The sequence below is a fragment of the Miscanthus floridulus genome, chromosome 15, assembly GCF_019320115.1.
Source record: "Miscanthus floridulus cultivar M001 chromosome 15, ASM1932011v1, whole genome shotgun sequence".
Lineage (NCBI taxonomy): Eukaryota > Viridiplantae > Streptophyta > Magnoliopsida > Poales > Poaceae > Miscanthus > Miscanthus floridulus.
The window spans coordinates 10,706,552-10,720,307 of record NC_089594.1 but is presented as its reverse complement, the minus strand read 5'-3'; the positions used below and the strand labels follow the sequence as shown (position 1 = coordinate 10,720,307).

At 42.3% G+C, this 13,756-nt stretch overlaps 2 pseudogenes; one reads left to right on the top strand and one right to left on the bottom strand.

The window, feature by feature from the left end:
- Window positions 1-4,445: 4,445 nt before the first annotated feature.
- On the top strand, window positions 4,446-13,509 carry LOC136506987 (probable non-specific lipid-transfer protein 3; annotated as a pseudogene).
- On the bottom strand, window positions 9,819-10,708 carry LOC136508671 (protein FAR1-RELATED SEQUENCE 5-like; annotated as a pseudogene).
- Window positions 13,510-13,756: the final 247 nt, after the last annotated feature.

Below are 13,756 nucleotides of genomic sequence, written 5' to 3'. Positions count from 1 at the left end.
CTCGACCTTTACCAGATGTTTGGTGATGGAAACATTGAGAGTGCGGCGGAGGTTGATATTTGGAAGAAAAAATTTGTACTAGGCCAGAGTCTATACAACCCTCAAGCCTTATCTGATCTGGGGACGCAAATGTACCTGCTAAACAAGTGGTACATGCAGGCGTCTACCAGTGGAGACTTCTGCGTTGGTGTCAGAATTAGAGACGAACATTGGTTCCGTGGCGATGATGTTATGTATGTTGACTTTGCAGAATTTCATCAACTATGCCACCTGACCTCTCTGGACAAAGTTATCATTAGCTGCTATTGCCTGTAAGTAATAATTCTTTCGATCTATTATTAAACTCATCATATGTGTGTATATGCATATAAATTATCCTAACAAGTACTATATATATGCAGATTTACAATGACAGAGCTCAGAAAGGAAGGCTGCAATGAAATTGGTTTTGTTGATCCCCATATAGTATTCAAAGACCCAATTACTCCAATGACTAATTGGAAGTCTGAGTCAGAGAGTAACCTCATGAACTTCTTAGTGAACCAACGCCACAAGAAGGATATACTCTTTCCCTATAACTTCAAGTGAGTGTTAATCATGTCGATCATAGCCTTAATGGCTCATATGTTGATTCTAGTTAATTAATGAGTGTTATGCGTTATATCCTATAAACACATGCAGCAATCACTAGATATTGATGGACATCGATCTGGTGAAAAGTCACTTGATAATCTATGACTCGATGAGAAAACCACAACAAGACTACCAAGATATGATAGATATTATCCAGAGGTAATTTCGGGATCTCTAGCAACTATATATACACACAAACATGATGATTAACTATATCTGATGACGTGGCAAATTTTTTATTGGGCAGTGTTTGGAAAACCTTTATTGAGAAGCAACACATGAAAAAATGCAAAGCGCCACTGAATGTAATCCCATTGAAAGTAAGTCCCCTGAATCGCATCATCTTTATTAATTAAACATATAGCTTTCACCGGATCACCAGATTGGATGACAAATCTTTTTCTCGTAAAGTGGTGTCTGAGGCAGGAACAGGGGAACAACTACTGTGGTTACTATGTTTGCAAGTTTATCAAGGTGCTCTCCCAAAGAACTCCTACAGAGAGACTCAAAGTACGTTAAAAATACACTATATATTCATTTAATTTTTATTATTGATTGTGTTACTATGTCTTTATATATATATATGTACATATATTAATTTATTTTCCTTTAATTCAAACCTGTAGACTCGATGGTTGGAGGAAAAGGTCATACGGCAAGACCAAATCAAAGCAATTCAAGAGTCTATAGCCGGATTTTTTAATGAGCAGGTCATCGATTCCAAGGGCGAGTTCTACTTCGACCCAACACTGCCATTGAAGCCAAGCTAGAGGATGAGAAGAAACTTGTTATGTCACAACAACTATAATGCAATCTTTTGTAATATATGCACATGAAATAATATAATGTAAAATACACATATGCATGCATGCATGTAAATATATATATGATGCATGCATATATATATATATATATATATATATATATATATATATATATATATATATATATATATTTCTATGCTTGAATTGTGTGATTTAATACGTTCATTGTGCTTGAACCGAAACATACTATATGCGCGTATAAATGTATAATTAGCAGCGTACAATACGACTTCGAAAACCTATTTTGAAAAGAAAACAAAAAAATGAAAAGAAAAGAAAAAAGAAAAAAACCTTTAGTCCTGGTTCGTATTACCAACCGGGACTAAAGGTGCCGGCCATCGTGGCATGTCAGGAGGCACCTTTAGTCCCGGTTGGTGTTACCCACCGGGACTAAAGGTCCTCCTTTAGTCCCGGTTCCTGACCCGGGACTAAAGGACCCCCCCCCTTTAGTCCCGGATGCTTGCTCCCGGGTGGGGAACCGGGACTAGAGGGGGTTCCCCACCGAGAGTAAAGCTCGGTTCTCTACCAGTGATGTAGACCCTTTAGTCTCGGTTGGTAACATCAACCCGGACTAAAGGACCCTTTAGTCCCGGTTGGTAACACCAACCGGGACTAAAGGTCCCCGGATGGGTTAATTCAAAAGGAAAGCATCCCATCCATTGTTAGATGTATTGTGTAGGTGGGGTGGTAAGCTACGCGCGAGGCAGTGCATGAGGTCTTGGGTTCGAATCTCACAGGGCACAGCGGTGGGAGGCATTATTTTTTTAAAGCTGGGAGGATCTTTAGTCCCGGTTGTGGTAAACCGGGACTAAAGAACAACACCTTTAACCCCGGATTGCTAGTCCCGGTTGGGAAACTAGGAGTAGAACTAGTTTCCAACCAGAACTAGATCTCATTTCTGTAGTAGTGGTTATAGTTGCTCCATAGTAATAGCAGCGAATGGGCACGTGGTCTAGCGGTAGGGCTATCCATTGGATGCTTTCTGGTGTCACATCTTTTTAAGGGATTTTTTTTAGAAAATCGAGGGTACGCACATGTGCATATTCGGCGGCAGAGAGCCTCCCAATCTCATCTTTATACACATCTGGCCAGATTCTTTTGCTTGTTGCATTCGCCTAGAAATACTCTATAATTTATACTTGCGGAACTATACTACAAGTGTAGGTGATTTGTCCGTCAACAACATGACTTCTATACTGATTTTGTTAATCTTCAAACTGACTATTTAATCTTTCGTAAGTGTCCCGTAAGAATAAGATGTTGCACGTGTGTTCATAGAGGACAGGGAGTTTGCATTTATGTATATACTAGAAGTCCTGGGGCGCGGCGTTGCCGCGCCATGTTGAGCTGGCCAGTGATGATTCTACGTGGGATTTATAGCGTTTAGAATTTTTTTTGTTTGATGTCTGATTACTTTTGTATCAGCGAGGGCAATGAAATGAAAGCACGTTCGTAGCAATAGTGTAAGGGTAAATATGTTTGATTATTTATTCTTCTATTGTTAAAAAATATGCTTTCGGTTGAGATTGCAAAGTGTTTTTGCTTCGTAGCATACATTAAGCTCTGACATGATGTAAGTGAGAGTAGAGGAAGAGAGAAATGCAATTGTTTTCCGATCACATTTGACTCAAACTGAGCAGAAAATGTTGTCTCTACTACCTTGAAATTCTATAGTGTTCTTTAAACTACATGATTTGAGGCGTCAAGATCTCACAAATATAAAATTACGGTGCCATGAAATTTGCTTGCTGCAATGTAGATAAGTTCCATGTAAAGAATAAAGTGGTACTTTTTGTGTCACAAAAGTAATATGCATAGTTGCCACTGGCAGGTACCAAGCGCTGAGCTTCCTCTCTCTCTCTCTGGCATGGTTCTAACGTCAAGGTCGGTAGAGTGGTGCTGCTGCACTTCAAGCAAGGAAGAGACAGCTGACCTTCGAGCCCACATCAGCCTAGGCGAGCTCAGCAGGGATTGCTACCACGCCACTTCTACCTTGGCAGATCGCTACCAAAATGGCAAGGATCTGCAGTGATTTTGTGCACATGATAATATACATCAATTAAAAAATCATGCCCTTTATCTTAAATTTTGGATGCCGTGCATTGTTTATGAGAAATATGACCGTGGAACTCAGGAGAAAGAACACTCTGTACTGGCATGTTGTCTTCCTCTACTGCTCCACATTTGCATTTAGTCTAGCAATCTCACTAAGCAGCCATCTGTATTCTGAAACACTCAATCATGGCAATGTAAGTAAGAATAGATTATTGGGTTTGCTACCATGGTATGCAAAATAGTATTTTACATAAATTTGATATGTTAATTTAGAGTATTTCAAGCCATGCAAGACAATACCTTAGCAGTGAAATACACAAAGCATCTCCAATCACAACTATGCTTAAATATATGGCATAGACTAACAAACAAAACAATTTCTCATCTTTAGCAGTACTGTAGGTAACAATAGCTAATCTCCAACATTGCATTATCCTAGGCTGTATACAAATCGGAGTGAGGGAGAGGAAGGCCTCACCTTGATGGCTGGTAGGGATTGTAGGGGGCGGTGTCGGCAGCCTAGTGCAGATCGATGACAAACGGTGGCAGCAGCTGGGGGACAGAGACCCAATGCCTCCTGCTGTTTGGCCATGCTCTTCTGTAACCTTCATCAGTGGCACCAGATCTGAGAGACTGTAAGAAAGAGAAGTGAAGATAGATAAAAAAAATTGCAGCGCAACTCACCTGGACCGCTTCGTCGCTGAGATGTCAAGCTCCATCGCCACGTGGAGGACCCAAGTGCCACTGTGGATTCCGGCCATAGATCCCACTGCCCTCGCCGAAGCAAAAGAGACTGCTCCCTGACGCGTTGTATGGAGGAGGTCGACGCATCTGTGGATGCGCTCGTGGAGGAGGCGGTAAGCTGGTAGCCATGCACGACCATAGGTAAGGGGTCCACTTGCTCTCCCACGCCCTAGAGGTCGTCCGGCTTCCCATGCTCAAGCGACGACAGTGCTCGTGCCGGCATGGAGGCGGTGCGGGGAGGAGAGGACAGGGAGGAGCCAGCGCCTCCTCCTCCTCCGTCGACCATGACCACCGTCGGGCCTGATAAGGTTTGCCTGATCTGCGCGCCTTCGGATCTCGCGTGCCTCTGTGCCCTGCACTGCGCAGCGAGGGCACGCAACTTCCTTGCTCGAGCGATGACCGTGTGGAGGCTGCATAGGGAGGAGAGGGCAGGGAGGGGCGGAGGTTGATTTCGAAATAATCTGAGGTGTTTTTTGAAAAATATACTGAGAGGATCTCTGGAGCGCGGGTTGATTTTCGAAAAACAGAAGGGTTTTTTCGCAAAATGACCGCTGCTCGCCCGATCTGGGCCGTCTACGCGTCCGATCGAACGGCCGGAAAAAGCAGACGACGTGGCACGCTGGCTGGCCAGCTTTTGGAGGCAGGATTCATAGTAAGATACGGTATTGCTATGGTACTCCCTTACTACCATCTAAGAGGTAATATCTTAAAGAAATTATAGCCCTCAATTTTTTTAGAAAAAAACAAAATAACCTAAATAAAAAAAACCTAGAATCTCAGCATCACTGAAGCAATAAATATTTTTGTCCCCTCCTTCCTAGTTTGCACGGACATGATGATCAGGTAGAGAGAAAACAAACCCGCTCCTTCCTTGTTTGGTCAACAAAAACGCACATGCACATAGATTTTTTTTCTTTTTCTTTTTTTTTATTCAAATTTCATGAGTAAGTTTGAGTAGTAAAGCAGGAGCTTATCAGCCATGTAACAATGTTTTGCTTTCACAACAAATCAGCTTCAGCCGACTTATCAGTTACAGAAACCATCAACCAAACAGCTCACTACAAAGCCAATTTTATTCCTACCGCCGAATCCACGGTCGGAACTGTGAAGGACATCATCGATCGACGACTCACGATGGTAACTATATATTTTTTTAGAAATAAGTATAGTGAAATAAATATCCTGACTGCTACATCCGGAGGTGTACATACATCCGCTGACAATAATTCAATGTTAAATAGTAGGAAATTAAATATAATTGAAACGTACTATGTATATATCATCTGTATATATCCTCGAATCTCCACTCACTGTTAAGGTACCGCTTCTTCAGGGAATCGCAGAACATGCCACACATGTACACATCGTTACCTGTCCAAGATGGCTAAACAGTACTTCTTATGAATGAATATAACTCCATATAGTTTCCCTCTAAGTCTAAAAAATCAGTATAAACTAATCGTCTGTCTTCCACGAAGGACTCAGCGTGTGCTCGCTGTTGGAGCCCGAGCGGGCACCCGGGTCGCTGGGCTCTGGGTTCGCCACTGCTGATGACAAAGTTTTTTGATGTTTTTTGACAAAGTTTTTGTTGGGACTTTTCTATTGGCATCAAAAGCCCTGCCAAACGTGCAGACGAGAACGGCTTCTGAAGACCAAAACAATTCAAAAACAACAGTGAAGCGCAGGCCATTTGTCTCAAAAACCGAAGGCATCAAAACGTGACTTCTTTTGGCTTTACAGTTTTTTTGAGAAGCCCAAACCCCCTGCCATAGAGAACCTTACAGCAGTTTATTAAATTATATATATATATATATATATATATATATATATATATATATATATATATATATATATATATATATATATATATAGACTTATTTATTTTTATTTTTGAATTTCCATTCTCAACAGAGAATTCAAGGTGATCAATCCTGAAATGAGAAGGATCGACTCTTTCCCAACAAATAAACTATCAACCTCAAAAAAAGTGGAATTAATTTAATGAATTAATATATTTTTCTATAACAAAAACAAATAACTATTAAACAAATAAGCTATGCCAATGAAAAGATTGGTCGTTTTTGGGTAGTTATAAAATTCTAATACTTCTTCAACTCGAATAACAAAAGAAAGAATTTTTTTGTAAAGTTATATATATATATATATATATATATATATATATATATATATATATATATATATATATATATATATATATATATATATGAACTTTTTTACTATGGTTGGGGAGGCGTCAGGAAGCGTTAGCTATGTCAATGATTGATGGGCCCATATGAGAGAAAGCGTTGAGAGGCATCAATGAGGGAGGCGTTGGATGTGTCTATGGTCGGTTGACCCATATGCGCCGTAACGCCTCCAAAGTTGAGAGGATTATGACTTCAAATAAAAGAGTGACAATTCATTTTTTCGTAGTTATTTTTTTAATCAAGGGTAAAACGGTAAATCCATAATTATAAAAATAATATTTTGAGTAGTATAGTTGGGATGTATGATTTAAGTACTACAGTTAGATGAATATTTTTGTCTTTTTAGGGTTCATTCGCTGCTGCTGTCCGCCATCCGTCCGCGAGAGGATCTCGACTCGCTGCGCCGTTCCTGCGTCGTCTCCTGAGAGATCCGGGACCGACCCCTCCTCACCAGCCCTCAGCTCCCCAACCGAGCACATGGAGGCCGCGGCAGCGACTGCGCTTCCGGTCACAGTGGTGATGGCCGTCCCAAGGAGTTGAACCAGGATTGCGCTCCCGGTCACAGCGGAGGCGGCCGTCCCCGCTGTCGGGAGGGTCCCGTCGCGTGCTCCCAGGTGCCGTAGTGTCCCTCTGCTTCGTCCGCGCCGGCATCCATGGCTCCCTCCGCCTCGTCCGTGACGGACCCGCCGTGCAGGAGACAAAGGCTGCGGCGGTGGTGCGAGTGGCCACGGGTGGGCTAACGGCGTGGCTGTGCGGGTCATCAAGATGTTGCCGTGGAGTTCTTCAGCCTCTCGTCGTCCTTCCCTTGCTCATGGAGCCGCAGAGGCAAGGAAGGTTACTCTATCTGAAGGTTGCCCCTATTGTCTCCTTAAAATCAATGCATCCATACTTGACTATAGCACACTCAGACTAATAGATATGTGAACAGTGACATTCAGAAACTTATTGATCCCTAAACTTAGCTCTGAACTTTATTTGAACTTAGTTCTAAACAAGATTACTCTGTTCTTAGCTTTGTTCTTATTAAGCTTCTTGTGAATTGTGTATATGATAAATTGAGCTGCTCTCTAAACATTCTGGTGATGGACAATATAATCTTTGCTGAGAAAAAGCTTGAGTTGTGTATGTGATAATGTGTACCTGACCAAAAATAGTAGTTCAGATAAATAGCCTGCATTTCCACTAGATAATTAGCATGTTGCCTCTTATCTATTTTTGTTCAGATAGTAGTAGTTGCCTTTGCTGCCATTCTGAACACGACCAATTGTGCTTATTCTATTCCCTGTGTTTGCTTTATATATAGAACAACTATATATCAGAAAAATGATACCGGAAGTAATACATACAGGGAGTAGTGTGTTCATTTGTCTCTGAATTTGCCAATTCGTGTTGCCTATTGCCTGTATGCATTCTGAAATTTCAGTACAAAATTGTTGGTCTGTACTTTCGAAACTGATGTTATTTTCACTAGTGTGAAGCTAAGTGCAGAAGCGTAAAATATTTTAGTTGTGTTATTTGGACCTTCGAGAACCTGACTTGAAGACCAAACAAACTGATAGCAAACATTTGGATATGGTAGATGAAGAGTCGGAAGATGACGATGACTATCAAGTCCCTGAAGCTGATTTGGAGGTGAATACCTGTTTTACAGTCACGTCCTAAAAACATTCACCCTACTTTTGTACTTTGCCAAAAGTTTTGTTGTTCATCACTTCACAGTTTCATTGCAATTCATGACAGTGATGCTAAGAGCTCAGGTTATTTTTTTTTTTCAAATTTCCATTCTTTTAGTTTGATTAATGACTTTATAGGTTGCCCAGTTATGTCTTAATCTGACCCCTTTGCCATTCTATTTGGTTGTCCTTCAGACCCAATAGATTTGTCTTGGTTTTCGGGCATTATTCGTGAGGATACAAATAATGAGAAAAGTCGAAACTGTTGGGCAGTACCTGATAGCAAAATCTTTAAAGTTCGTAGCAAGACCTTTCCACATGACAAATCAAAGGTCCAGGCGATCAAGTAACACAGTTGGTTTATTTATTTATTTAGCCTAGCAGGCAATCAAGTGTTTAGTATTTTGTCATTTGACTTGTAGGTACCAGCAGGGAAGTATCTTATGGAGCTCGTAGCGATTGACTGCTTTAAGGACACCAAGCGTATGGATCACGTTGCTAGGTGAAAAGGATCTGCGGCTCAGGTCAGAAAACCTGTCATGGTTGCTTAATGGCACATTCCTATCTTAGCCCACTTTTTCTGTAACCGCAATGCAAACTTGGAATAGTAGAATACCATTGTCTCGGAGGACTGTTGGTTCAAACAAAACTTTCCTTTCAAATAAAATACCATTGTTGCATATGGATTTAGATTAGTGTTCCTGCTCCTAACTAATATAGTGCTTCTGCTACATGATGATTTCAACTGAACCTTTACTAATGTAGGTTGCTGCTGATAAGGGAATGTTCACTTTCCTGGTAAACATACAAGTAAGCTCCTGTTCTAAAAATCCCTCCATGTTCATTTCTTTCTGTCCTGCTTGGATCTTTTCTCACAGAAACGTGACCGCACAGAGCACAAAAGAAAATAAAGATAAATTGGTGTCTTGCACAACAATCTGCATGTTTTTTTTAAATGTCTAATTGGTATTTGATTCATAAATCATAAAGAGTGGTTCATAAACATTACAAACAAGAGCAGGTGCGAATACATTGAAAATTTACTTATGACAGACATTCTTTGCGTGATTGTTATTTATCACTTTCTCAACTAATTTTGAGAATTGAATGATAAACTTATAGATTTCTTCCAAGTTTGTTCCTATTGCTGATTTTTCTTCTATACTTAGGTTATGCTCTTTAAGTCACTGTTCTCCAGCAGATTCCTGGACCAAGTCATTACAGCAGCCTGGAAGCTCGCGTTCTTTGCGATATCCCAATACAAAGAAGATGTGTGAGCAGGGGTTCCAAGGGACTATAACTTAAGACAAGAACAAGAAATTCCCTTTAAATTGCCTTCATCAACACATATCTCACATTCCACATGGTATTCTCTGTCTCCTTTATCCTCCCTGCCAATAATATACTTAATCGAATCATAGTCATCTAGAATCTCTCTCGCAAAACACTTTTTGGCTGCTTTTATGCTGAACTGCACTGTGGCAAAAATTCTTGGTGTGAACGATTTCACAACCTCTTTCTCAATAATTGAAGCATCTGGTTCTAAGCATGGCAAAGAATTCGATGCTTCAAAGTCCAGAGTCACTTCATTACTGCGCAGCCACGAAAGGCTATGGTCAAAGTGCTCAACCAGCTCGAACAAGGTCATTTTATGATCTAGATTTACCTAAAGCCTAGAGTTTAGGCTCTCACTCCGCTGGTTGCTCCTCAGTCCTAAATAGCACTTATCAGCATGGTACGCAGCACACCAGATTTCCCTCCTCTCATACATCTGATACAGCCACGACTCCTTATCTGTAACGTTATGCTTATCCAAGAATTCCAGCCATTTTCTCTCAATCTCTTCTATGGAGCAACAATCATAAAGGAAATACCTAAAATCAACCTTCACACCATCATCGTGAAGATTACGCATAATATTCTGCTCAATATGCCATATGCATAGCCTATGCGATGAATTCGGCCACACCAGCCCGATTGCTCTCTGCATAGCAAGATCTCCATCAGTGATCACGGAAACCGGATGCTTCTGAACCATGGCATCAGAGAATGTGTGAAGAATCCACACATATGACTCAATTGTCTCCTAGAAAATAATTCCACATGCAAAAAGAACTATGCTGCCATGGTGATTCACCCCAACAAAAGGAACAAGGGGCAGGTTGTGCCGATTCATTTTGTACTTGCTATCAAATACGATGACATCACCAAATGCTGCATAATCAAGCCGGCATTGACTATCACACCAGAGCAGTCCCTTGAGGTGCCCTTTCCCATCAGTCTTGTAGTCAAAGAAGAAATCAGGATCCCTATGTCTGCACTCTGTCAGGTAACTGATGACTGTTTGAGTATCACCAGCAGCAACTATCTCCACCTTATTGCGATGGCAGAAATTATACAAGTCCCTTGTTGTAAATCCAACCTTATCATACCCATCGTACTGCATTTCCATAATATCCATTATCTGGTGTTTGCAAATCCTAGAAATCTGCATCGCCATAATATCAGTTTTTTGCTCATCGCTGATTCTTCTATGTGAACGCAGAAGACAAGCAAGGTCTCGTTCCGCCATTGGATGGTTGTGTTCATAGATGAAATCCTTCACATACCACTGCCCTGTGTTCTGATCCCATGCAATCACAAATTTAGCAGGACATCCAACACGAGTAATATTCCGTGGCTTCCGCTTCTTAATCTCCCTCTTCAGCTTCTTCTCTTCGCGGAAACCTTCACAACTGCAAACAAACTTCCGAATGGTCCTTTCATTGTGGCCGTTGCCCCACTCACAATAGCTTTTCCTAACACTAAATCCTTTCCCCTTAGCGTATTTGTTATAAAACAGATATCCTTCTGTTTCACTACCAAATATCTTCCTAACAATTTTATTGTACTCTAGCAAAGAATCAAGACCCAACATTTCCTCCTGTATCAATCAGCAACATTTGATAAAAGTCTGAAGGAATAGTTCTTTAAAGGCACTATTTCATGCTACATTTTCACATACAAGTCATTCAGTTGCTCTACCTAGTAGCGCTGATGGTGAAGTGCCTAAATATAGCAAACAAAGTACTGGAAAAAAAATTATAACTAGCATCAGCAAGCATCCGATCCATATGGCAATGTCAAAAAGTATTCAGGACTACAGATGTTAGCAAGTAGATAAACAATGGAATAACAAAGCACAGCTCAAAGATAGTACACTAAGATAAAAGGGCAACCATTCTTTTGAAATGAAATAAAGCATGTCCAGAAAGAATAATATCAACAATACAATGCATCATTTTCAAGTGAAGCCCTATCTGGGAGAGCGCCAGGTCTAGAATTCTCAGGCTATGGAGTTTGCAGGCTGAAATAAAGTGGTTTAAGCATTTAACATTAGCTAATCTAACTCAGGAAGCAGGTGACTCACCCAAATACCCCAATCTATCCCACAGCTCAAGCTCCATGAAAAAATGGAGCTAGAGACACCCAGATCCACCGGAGCTCACCCAAACATACCATACGTGTATTGTGCAAAATAATTGCCACCATTTGAAACAAGAACATGGATTTGAAACTTCACTAAAAACCTAGAAAAATAGATAAAACCCTCTACGCACAATGCTAGCATGGAAGGATATATGCAAGAAAAAATGCATTAATGTGATACTGTGTGTCAATTTTCACATGGCACAATTTCTCTAGGATGTATATTTGAACATAAACTTCTCTTTCAATATATTGTCAATAGGAATTTACATGACTTGTCACTGAACTCATATATTTAACCTGATTTTTGGTCAATTTACAGAGTCTAAACACATTTTTATATACAATACAAACACCTAAGCGATGGAAGTGTATTCACAGAAAGCACCGGTACAACTCGATGGTTTGAATATTTAAGGCATCCATAAGTCTTAGGCAGTAACTAGTGATGGAAGATGAATTCATAGAAGATATCAAATCACAAGACAAATTAAGGATTACACAGCTGCAAATAACATGTGATAATTCAGTACAGATGAAAAAACAAGAAATTCCCCAATCCGGCGCCTCAGCGAGAGCGCACCAAAACGACAACACCAAAAGTGTACAGGGGAGTGGGTACCTCGAGGCCGGCGACCAGGGTGCGCGGGAACCCGTCAGACTCGAGGAACGCGGTGACAGAGGCGACCACCGCCACCCTCGCACTGGGGGCGGGTGCGGCGGCGGGGCAGGGCCACCGGCGACGGAGGCGACTACCACGAGCCTCGCGCTGGGGGCGGGGGCGGCGGCGGGGCAGGGCCGCCGGCGCGACGCTGTGCGAGGGCACCTAGAGGGGGAGATGCGTGCGGGATTGGGGAGTTCGGCGTGGGGTGGGGTGGGGGATACAGCGAGGCCGTGCGGGATTGGAGTCTGGGGGCTGCGGGGTCGGAAGTGAGATGTGTGAAATGACCATAATGCCCTTAGACGAATAAAATCAACAAAAAATAGCTATTTTGGGTAGGCATCATGAAACGTCAGGAAGCATTTCCCATTTCCTACCATTGTAAAAGGGCTCATATATATATATATATATATATATATATATATATATATATATATATATATATATATATATAGACACACACTTATAACACACTTAAGATGCAGCGGCGGACCCAGTAAATATTTCAGGGGACTGAACAACACTGTTGTTCGATCTTAAGTCTGAGCCCCCTACACTATAGAACTTTGCCTAAAAATTCATGAGGACTCCACAGGAGTTCTACTGCTCCGATCTAGGTAGGGGGGCTTGAGCACCCCCCCCCCCCCCCCCCCCCCCCCCCCCCCCCCCCCCGCTGTGTCCGCCCCTGTTAAGATGTGTTATCAGCGGATACCCTTGGATGGTACACACGTCTCGGACTCTCTCTCGACGACGACGATGGCTGTGCTGAACAGCAGCAGCAGGAAGACGGTGGTGGCACTGGCCGTGGTGGTGGCGCTGCTGGCGTCGTCCGCGTCGGCGGCGATCACGTGCGGGAGGTGGGAATGGCGTTGGCTCCGTGCATCCCGTACGCGACGGGGAGGGCCAGCGCGTCCCTTCCACGTGCTGCAGCGGCGTGCGCAGTCGCAACAACCAGGCGCGTACCAGCGCGCGCGGACCGCCAGGCGGCGTGCTGCCGCTGCCTCAAGAGCCTCGCCAACAGCGTCAAGAGCGTCAACATGGGCACCGTCGCCACCATCCCCGGCAAGTGCGGCGTCTCCGTGCCTTTCCCCATCAGCTTCCCCATCAGCATGTCCACCGACTGCAACAAGTACGTACTAATCTTGCTATCTATCATCGTAATCCATCTCTTTCATCAATAATCTTGTACATCTCATATATGTTTTTAATTTTCTCAAATCATTGGCGCATGCAGGGTCATCTAAATGATCAAAGCTACCACGTAAGTACCGGTGCACGTGATGAAGCTAGCAAGCCAGGAAAATAAAATAAAGTTGTGGTAACAGGAGGAGCAGCATGCAGTATCTATATAATATTATTATACAGTATTATGTATGTAACCGTGTGCACTGTGTACACGTGCGCATATACATGGCTATATGTATGTGTGGCCTGCAGTGCTACATAGCTAGCTTCTCATGTGCTCAAGTAGTCATGTATGCGAGTGTTGTG